The 10201-nt window shown below is 34.5% G+C and overlaps 1 long non-coding RNA gene across 1 annotated transcript; it reads right to left on the bottom strand.

Annotated features, from left to right (window-relative positions):
• Window positions 1-1453: 1453 nt before the first annotated feature.
• On the bottom strand, window positions 1454-2354 carry LOC125780267 (uncharacterized). Its single transcript, XR_007423694.1, has 3 exons — window positions 2219-2354; window positions 1998-2136; window positions 1454-1880 (listed from the first exon to the last, which is right to left on the bottom strand). It is a non-coding gene; the product is annotated as an uncharacterized LOC125780267 (long non-coding RNA).
• Window positions 2355-10201: the final 7847 nt, after the last annotated feature.

The raw sequence follows: 10201 nt of genomic DNA, 5'->3' as shown, positions 1-10201 counted from the left end.
GTATAGGAACTCGCTACAACACCAACAACAACAAATACATTAAAATGGGCGACACCGTTTTGTGAATAAGTTTGAAAGTTCTTGAAAAGCAAAATTGACTGTTTTTCCATTTCATCAAAAACAGCTATACTCGAGTTACTTGATTTCGAAACATCTTAAATTCTAACTTAGAATTACCTTACCATAGTTCAAGAAAATCATCTTAAATTGTCTTCGTTGAATAATATTGAAACTTTTTGGAATTGTTCATTGTAGCCTGTTAAGAAAATGAAACGCATTTGCTTGTATTTACGCCCCTTTAGGTATAGTAATAATAATTTATTTTTCTGTCTTCAGAATTTTCAGAATCTTCCTTTAAAATCCTTCAGTATTATTTTTCCCTCATTATTATTTTCCTTGTAATATTTGTACATTTTACTAAACGACCTTTAGCAGTGAGCCATCCACTCATAAACATATTGCTTTGTGAATATTCCAAAGAAATACATATATTAGTTTGTGTGTACAGATATTAAAGGATATGAATACATATGTATATGCAAATGTAACATGAAATATGTGTGTTCCTCAGGTAACGAAACTTTCAATTTTTACCCTGACAAGATTTTCTTTTGAAGCAATCACACATTGAAGGAAGTAGGTATATTTTTACATGTGAACATATACATACATATATATATGTATGTACATACATTCGATATCTAAAGAGAATTTATTGAAAATTCTGGAAAACACAGTTGAACTTACATTCTATAACTCCAAGTTCTCCATAACTCGAACTTTTGAATTGGCAATAGCATTTAGAAGTAAAATTTCAATCAAATTTCCTTCCATAAATCGAACTTTTAAATTGGCACGTGATTCTGTAAGTCACCTTTTTCGGGGAAATTCCACTTTATAGGCAGCTGCTCACATATAAGTCGCCGCGCGTATTTATCCCTTCAAATGTTTATATTACAGATTATTGAAGTTGACAATGAGATATGCTCATCCGGATTTATAACAGATGATATTGTAGAACCGCATAATTCAGAACCAACGAATATAACTTCTAGCGACATGGAAAACGACGAGGATTCTGAAGAAGAAATTACTCAACTGCCATCCAAAAATGATGTAAAGTATTCCTTTGTAATTTTAAATTCCTATTTAAATAGGAATATTACTACAACTGACGATTACTACACAGCACCAAAGAAGCAAAAATGTACTATATAGTATGTTCAACCAAAAATTACAGAATACATGATCAAAAGTGCTATGTCATTGTATGGCCCAAAACGACCAATTTTTTTGTTAATTTTTTTTTCTTTAAAAATGTGTATAAATATATCCTTAAAATTTTACAAAAATTTATTCAGTAGTTTTTTTTTTAATTCTCACAAACCATTTTTTGGCTGTGAGCTCCTAGAGAAGCATTTAAAAATGGCTTATTTTTAATTTTTAATCATGTTTTTATTGTTCAGAAATTAAATAACACGTTTGCAGGGGTCGTCATCAAAATGGGGGTATCTTATCCGAGGCTGTTTTCTTCAGTTCATTGTTAGGGTTTATTACGAGGCGGAATATTTCGCCTTCTCACTTTAGCTCGCGTTCAAACGGAAGTTTTACGGCTACCCATATGTATGGGTATAAATGCATATGACATAGTTCAACGAATTAAGAGGCAGCGACTACGCTGGCTGGGTCATGTCCTCCAAATGGATGAAAACGCTCCAGCGCTGAAAGTACTTGACGCAGAACCCGGCGAAGGAAGCTGAGGAACAAGAGATCGGCTGCACTTGGAATCTCCAATTGACGCCAAACAGCGGGAAGGAAGAACGATTGGCGCGCTGTTGTGAACTCGGCTGTAACCGCGTGGTGTCGTGGTGGTGTCTACGCTAATAAAGAAGAAGAAAAAGGATAATAATGTATAAAACACGCATTTCATATTATTCAGCAATGAAAACTTAAACTTAAAAACTTTTTTTGAACAGATTTGTTAAAAAATTTCTTACCTCTTTGGTATGAAAATTATATTCCCTAAATTTGTTATTCACTATATGCCAATTTTTTGTTGTAAAAAGGCAGCGTGTCTGGGAAATGCTATCCACCGCTTATTCCAATTGTTTAGTCACTTCTGTATACAAACTCGATCTGTAATTAAATTCTTAATAAACACATGCTTGTACAAATATACATAGACACAAAACACTTTTTGAATTTTGTAAAATCTTACAATTTTAATTTTTTACTGCTTATTACTTATTTAGTTGACACCATCTTTATAAATGCTTTTATCAGGTATGAAGGGATGTCCAACTTCAGCGTGGCGGCGCCTTAAAATTGGCGTTTTGTATAACATTTTCCATTGTGGCCAGATCATATGAAATAATTACTTTTGGGCATTTAAATCACAATAACCAATACTTATTGCGATTAAACTCAAAAAATTAAAATTGAATATCTTTGATTTATTAAATTTTTTATAGTATACTAAAACAACTGTCTTATACTTAATAAAGGTATTTTAGCTTTTTAGCTTTCAATTAAAAATAGTTTTAATCATTTTCCATTCAAAATTAATACTATGACGTAACACATTTCAAAAGTTTTCATCAAATATATTTAAATTTCATATTTTCTTTGATTTTAATTAATTTTTTTTTTAATTTTTTATAAGAGGTTTTGAACGATGTTGTGATCAAATTGAAAGGTGAATTTTTCATTTATACTTCGCGTGTTTGTTGAATCGGTAAATTTTTTTTCCTTAAGTTGGTAGTACTGTTAGTCACATCTATGCTAAATTTCAAGTTAAAATATTCATTAGTATTTCAGATACGCGTCATTTTGTGAGGCTCTAAAAGTGAGTTCTTCGATTTTTACTACGTCTGAATTATTGAACAAAAAAGTGAGATAATGCACCATCTCATATTGCATTGGTTATTCGTGATCATTTCGGCACATTTTCAACTAATATCATACCGCAACCACCGCATTCACCTGATTTACCTTCGTGTAACATCTGGCTATTCAGCTAATTCATATGACCACTCCGACGACACCATTTTGATTCAATTGAGTATATAAAAGCCGAATCGAAGAATGCTCTGATGGCCATTCGTTGGCATAAGTTTATTGCAGCGGGAGGGGACTACTTTGAAGGAGTTGAAATGGACAAAATTCACCGTTTAATTGGATCACAGTAGTAAATTCCTCCATTTGCATATTTTTTTGGCAAAATTTCAATCTGGCCATCCCCCGTTTGCAATTGCTAAACGTCAAAACCTCCGATACTTTGACAGTTGAGCTTGCACGTGAATGTTTTGACAGCAGAGAGCGTCACTTGCCGGTCGGCTGACTTTGTATTTGTGTATGTGTATATGATCTTATGCGGTACATGTTGGCCACAACAAAAACGAATGGGGTAGCCTTCTACACTATTTCTTATATATACTTATAAAAATATAAATAGCGTAAAAAAAGTATTAATAACTAAGGAAAGAGAAAATATTCAGTAGAAAAGTTCTGTGTCATTTAATATTCATAAATTTTTATTTTAGTTTAGCATTTTGCAGAAGAGTATTTTTTGTATGGTGAATGGCGCGGTTTTACCTTACTCTTTCGCCAAATGTATATACAGGTATACATAAGGGATGCCATTTAGCTGCAAGCAAAATATATTAAAAATTCTGTGTTAAAATTTTTAGAACTATGTATGTATAGCATAAGATTACTAGAAGTATAGAAATGTCTTCATTAAATACATACGTTCACAACGAGGTGCTGTTTATATGTATATCGGTGGTTTCAATAGGGATGCTATAAAAGTAGACAGATAGGGACAGCAAACGACGCCATATATTTTCCCGCTCTTTTAACTTTTCTCTTCCGTAAGGTTTTGCCATTTCATTATGGAAAGATATACGACCCAACAACGAGTCGAAATTTTTAAAATTTTCTACTGAAATTCGCAGTCAGTGGCCTCGAGTTTAGGCTACAAAAGTTCTTTTTTTAATAAAATAAAAACGGTTTGGAATATCAATGAAATTCTTTATTCCAGTGAAAGTACATTCGTACGTACTCCATGAGTCACCATTGTACCCCGAAAAAATTACGGTATGGTGCGGTTTATGGGCCGGCGGCGTCATTGGGCCTTACTTCTTCAGTGATGATCAAGACCGACACGTTGCTGTAAATGGGAATCGCTACCACTCAATGATAACCGAATATTTTTGGCCCGAATTTGACTCATGGACTTGGACAATATGTATGTGGTTCGAACAGGACGGCGCCGCAAGCCACATAGCGAATGTCACAATCGATTTATTGAAATCCAAGTTTGGTGAACGTGTTATCTCACGAAATGGTCGCCTCGGTCGTGCGATTTGACACTGTTAGAATATTTCCTGTGGAGCTACATCAAGTCAATGGTCTATGCCAACCAGCCAGCACTGAATGATGAACTTCGTACGAGTATCGATCGTGAAATTGCAGCAGTATCGGCCGATTTATGCTTGAAAACCGTCGAAAATAGCGTTCAGCATCTGGAATTCTGCAAGCGTGCCCGTGGTGGTCATGCAAAAGAAATCGAGTTCCATACATAATGCCATCGATGGCACTCTTATTGAAAACCCCGATACATATGTATGTACATAGCTTCATCTACGAATGTCCTTTTGAATCTAAACTAGTTAAAGACTAAAATGAACGTCTCACTGTCTGAAAAAATAGTGGCAATAAGATTCGTGGAACGATTTTTAACTAATATCCTTTTCTATGGTAAAATAATGCCCGAAAATAGGAAAAAAATAAAAGAACAGGATTCAATTTATCGCTTACATTTGGTAGATCTGAATGAAGGACAAACTATTGTGTGTATTTTGCCACAAAAAAATGCACTCATAAATCAAACTTGGCAACCCTGCATTAAAAAAATTCTGTAATAATTCCAAAAGTGGCTTTTTCTGTTCATGTTCTCCTATGACACCAATAAAATAATGTGAACGAGCTCTGTACAGACGTACCAATTGTACATACGTATGTAATGCATACTATGTAAATATATATTTTAAGTACTTTTTATTTTCTTTTAAGTTGAGCAAGAATGGGTGAAGATGATGGACAGAACTCATTCACTCATTCATGATTTGCGTTTTAAGAATATGCATTCAGCATACAGACGTAAATATTTAATTAAATACATATGTATATGCAGTATGTATGTATTTTTTTTTTCTGTAAATAACCGATTTGCCACGCCACAGCTCCATCTGTACCCTCTTGCCGACCGATGGAAGGATGCCAGGAAGTAGTCTTACGTGCAGCAAAAAAAGTTGTAACGATTAATTTGTTTAGGTCTTTGTATGTACACATCCATATCATATGAGAACAACGGAATTTCGTTGAAACTAACAAAAACTACAACAAATTTGCTCCCTAATTCGATATAACATTTATGCCATGAACAGAATATGTGCAGCTGTATGAGTAGGGGCTTGTAGCTAGCGGAAGCGGAAAGTAAATTTTAAGTATCTACACATACATACATATGTATATATGTATATGTATTTAAGTACATACATACATATGTAAATAGAGCAGATGAACTTTTGAAGTGGTCGGCGAAGATAGCTGTTTTAACGATGGTTTAGCTAATGAATGAAGAACATTAATAGTTTTGATGATTTGATAACTATAAAATGTAAATATGTATATATTTGTGTTCTTATTTAGGCCAAACTAAATGTTCTTTATAACAGTTTGGGTTCTGATGTTTCCTGAAAATAAGAACAATTTTTCCAGAGTCCTTTATATCGGTCAGGTATGTTACTCTTGCAGTATGTTGCTAAAGAGTCTAATAGTTTTCTTCACCGAATGGCTGTTTATAGGATGGCAAGAAAGTGCTTTATGGGGGCTGTTGTAAAATTTGGACAACGCCACTTTTAGGTGAAATCCTATAGCTCATGAATCACTTCACCAATTTCAGCCAAATTTGATATGTGAGGTTAAACAACCATTCCTCTGCATAAACAAATCAAATATCAATAAAATTATTAGAGTACAACTTTGTACAAGTAGTATATTGAATTTATTTAATACAAAAAATTGTCAAAATCGGATTACAAGTTGGACCAAAAATGCGTAAAATCGGTTTAACACTTCTCATATACATAAGTATGTATATAACATAAATATTTTCGATCTTCCGGTTCACCAGGAATCTCAATAAAATTCAGAAAGAATGCATGAAATTATGGCGATTCTTTTGAGTTCAATTTAAATTTTTGCCAACTTCTGAGTGTGGAAAACAGGCTTTGATCCTTGCAATTTGCGGAAGTATAAAATATTCGGTTATACCTGCACTTAGCCCTTACTTACTAGATAACAAGAAAAAACGTTAATTTCGGCTGCACCGAAGCTAATATACCCTTTACAGGTCCATTTCCTTTAGTAACTATGTGTTCAATTTGTATGGCAGCTATATGCTATAGTAAGCCGATCTGAACAATTTTTTCGGATATTATATTATTACCTTAAGCAGTAATCCATGTCAAATTTCGTGAAGATACCACGACAAATGCGAAAGTTTTCCATGCAAGCATTTGATTCCGATCATTCAATTTGTATGGCAGCTATGTGCTATAGTTAACCGATCTGAACAATTTCTTCGAAGATTACATTGTTGCTTTAGAAAATAGTCTATACTAAATTTCGTGAACATAAGTATCTTGTCAAATGCGAAAGTTTTCCATGCAAGCATTTGATTCCGATCATTCAATTTGTATAGCAGCTATATGCTATAGTAATCCGATCTGAACAATATCTTCGTATATTACATTATTATCTTAGAAAATAACCTGTGCCAACTTTTGTGAAGATAGATTATCAAATGTGAAAGTTTTCCATACAAGAACTTGATTCCGATCGTTCAGTTTGTATGGCAGCTATATGTTATAGTGGTCCGATATCGGCAATTCTGACAAATGAGCAGCTTCTTGAAGAGAAAATGATGTTTGCAAAATTTCAAAACGATATCTTAAAAACTGAAGGACTTGTTCCTATATATACAGACAGACGGACAGACTGACAGACGGTCATCGTTAAATCGACTTAGCTCAACATACTGATCCTTTATATACATAAGTATGTATGTATGTATATACTTTATAGGGTCTCCGAAGCTTCCTTCTGAGTGTTACAAACTTCGTGGCAAACTTAATGTACCCTGTTCAGGGTATAAAAAGAAGAATTAACTGAAGAAAAAAATAAAATATTTTTCGAGTTACACGCGATCTCCTTCGGCGCAAAAGCAAAAGTACTGATTCGGAACTACTCCATATATGAAACCTACATAAAAATCGCAATGGAAAATTGTGTCTGCAACGTTCTATGGTCGACAAAACTTTACAAAATGATGGAGTTGAAAAAAATGTTTAATTTTATTCGGTTAGGATAAACATGACGGGGTGATGGGTCTCGATGCAAAAAGCATTTAATAGAAATTTAGGGTAAATACTTTCTGCTAAGACTTCTTACAAGGTTATAGCCGAAACAGCGCGCCAGTTGTTTCTTCTTTTCGTAATTTGGTGCTATTTCGAGATACCAAGTGCGGCCATGTCCTTCTCCACGTAATCTCTCCAACGGAGTAGAGATCTTTCTCTTCATTTGCTTCCCCCAGTGGGTGGGAACGTTTCTCTTAATTCGCTGAACTATGTCAATGCCATCATATAAATCATATAGCTCATCGTTCAATCGAGTGCGATATTTGCCGTGGCCAATGCGCAAAGGACCATAAATCTTCCGCAAAACCTTTCTGTCCTAAAGAGTTTATGTTCGTCGAGAGAAAACTTTTCTCCTCAATTGCCTACTCAGTCTGAAGTAGCACCTGTCGACATGAGTTATTCTACGTTGGATTTCGAGACAGTATTGTTGCTGTTAATACTTGTTCCAAGATAGACGAAATGATAGACGACTTCGAAGTTATGACCATCAACAGTGGCGTGGGAGCCTAGTCACGAGTGCGACGGCTATTTGTTTGATGACAGGAGATATTTCGTCTTGCCCTCGTTCACTACCAGACCCATTTGCCTCGCTTCCTTATCCATTCTGGAGAAAGCAGAACTAACGACGGGGGTGTTGAGGCCAATAATATCAATATCATCGGAATTATGCTGCTAAGACATCTACTATACAACAAATTGGTTTCGACTAAAAATAAAAAGAATTTCATTTCACTATAATTAATTCTCATCTGATTCTCCAATTCATTAATTTGCAAAGTGATAGTATGTACTAACATATACCCATTTATACATATGTATGTATATGAGCCTTGATGTTCCCCAAAAAATAAAGGGACTTACAACTATTTATGGCAGGAATACGTTCGATTATTTGTTGTTACCAATCGATGAGGACTGTTTTCAAAAATAAAAGATTTTTCTTGATGTTAGTCGGTTTAGTTACAGAAAATAGATCCTGCGTACGGATAGTGCAGGATACATTTTACACTATATCAATATTTCTTCCCATCATCCACCAATTTTCGAAGTACAATATTCATCGGTCGGTATATTAAGCCTTCAGCTGAAGTTCTGGCCGACAATACTCAACTTCCGAAGTATAAATACATACAACCGAAAAACTTATTCTACAACAACCCCCAATGGGCTATCAGTCGATGGGTTAGTGGTTCAAAAAGCGGATGCGATAATCATAAAAGAAAACAGAAGCTCTTACACCAGTATGCAGCTTTTTGTATTCATGATGACGTAAATACGTTGCTCCTTCTCTCGTTCGAATTTTCACTCCAATAAAAGTTATATTTTATGATAGAAATGATCATGGGGTTATAGTACTTGATCTGCAGTTGAAGTCCACGAAAATAAATGTCGGCGTTTTGAACTGAACTTTTGAACCCTGAACTGGGTTATATTAAGTTTGCCAAAGTTTGTAAAACCCAGCAGGAAACGTCGAAGATCATATAATCTATGTAAATGATGAGCAGATTTTATTTGGTCAGGTTGTTCTGTCTGTTTATACACAAACTACTTCCTAAGTTTTTGAGATATCGTTTTGACATTTGCACCAGGTTCTTTTCTCTCCAAAAAGCTGGTCATTTGTCGGAATCTCCGATATCGGATCACTATTTAATATATTTGCCATACAAACTGACCGATCTCAGAATGAATTGTCCACATTCGAACACTGTAAAATAGAACTGCCATTCAAACTGTTTGATCGAAATCTATATAAAAATGTTCTTCAAAATCTGCTTTCCTAATTAAGTAACCTTAAAGCGACTAGAACGTTCTTTATATAAAAAAGCTGGTTATTTGTCGGAATCGTGGCTAGTTACGTTGGCCGTCATACGAACTTATGTATAGTTGCAATAAGAAATATACTGTGAAGGGTATTCTAGCTTCCTTGAAGTCGAAGTTAACGTTTTTTTTTATTTTCATTAGCATTTCGTATTTGCATGTTTTCTGTACTTCCTTTTGTTGCACAGTGTAAGAAGGCACATTGGCATATAGGGTACATTTTCCACACTTACGACATTTGATCGAATGTTGTCATAAGTGTATAAAAATAGTTACCTACACACGTTTGTAAATAATTACATTTACATGACGATTAATGACACCCCTCACACCCTGCTGCTGTCTATAATGACAATTTGAGGCTTACATCAATTACTGAATTCCAATTTGCGTCGAACTACGATCATTTTTATACATTCACAAACATACATACACACAATTATGTTTATTCAAATAGTATGTAAATGTATATTTGTATAGTGTTAATCCACATATTTGTCACACGAGCCGAAATATCGATGCTTCTGTCACCGTGCTGGTAATTAACATAATAAAGAAAGCCGTAGGCACAAGACAAGGGCATTAAAGGTGGACATTTAAATTGTATGTATGTATGTATGTATGTGAGCACATTAAATGGCAGCAGCTGTCCTTTATCTGCTTACCTAGCCACCACGAAATTCTTTAGTCGTACACCACCCTTTATGAGGAAGCAGCCTTTGAATATACAATAAAAATATAAAATAAAATAGCGTATACTACCCCGTAGAGTTGCCAAGTTTCATCATTTGTGGGAGGTTTGAAATTTGGCAAAATGGGTTCTCATTGTTTCCATGTTTGGACTGAAAACTTGAGATGACGACCCGTATTATTGGAAATAGAGATTCTTCGTGTCGATT

The sequence above is a fragment of the Bactrocera dorsalis genome, unplaced genomic scaffold (genome assembly GCF_023373825.1).
Source record: "Bactrocera dorsalis isolate Fly_Bdor unplaced genomic scaffold, ASM2337382v1 BdCtg355, whole genome shotgun sequence".
NCBI lineage: Eukaryota > Metazoa > Arthropoda > Insecta > Diptera > Tephritidae > Bactrocera > Bactrocera dorsalis.
This window is presented reverse-complemented; position numbering and strand designations above follow the sequence as displayed.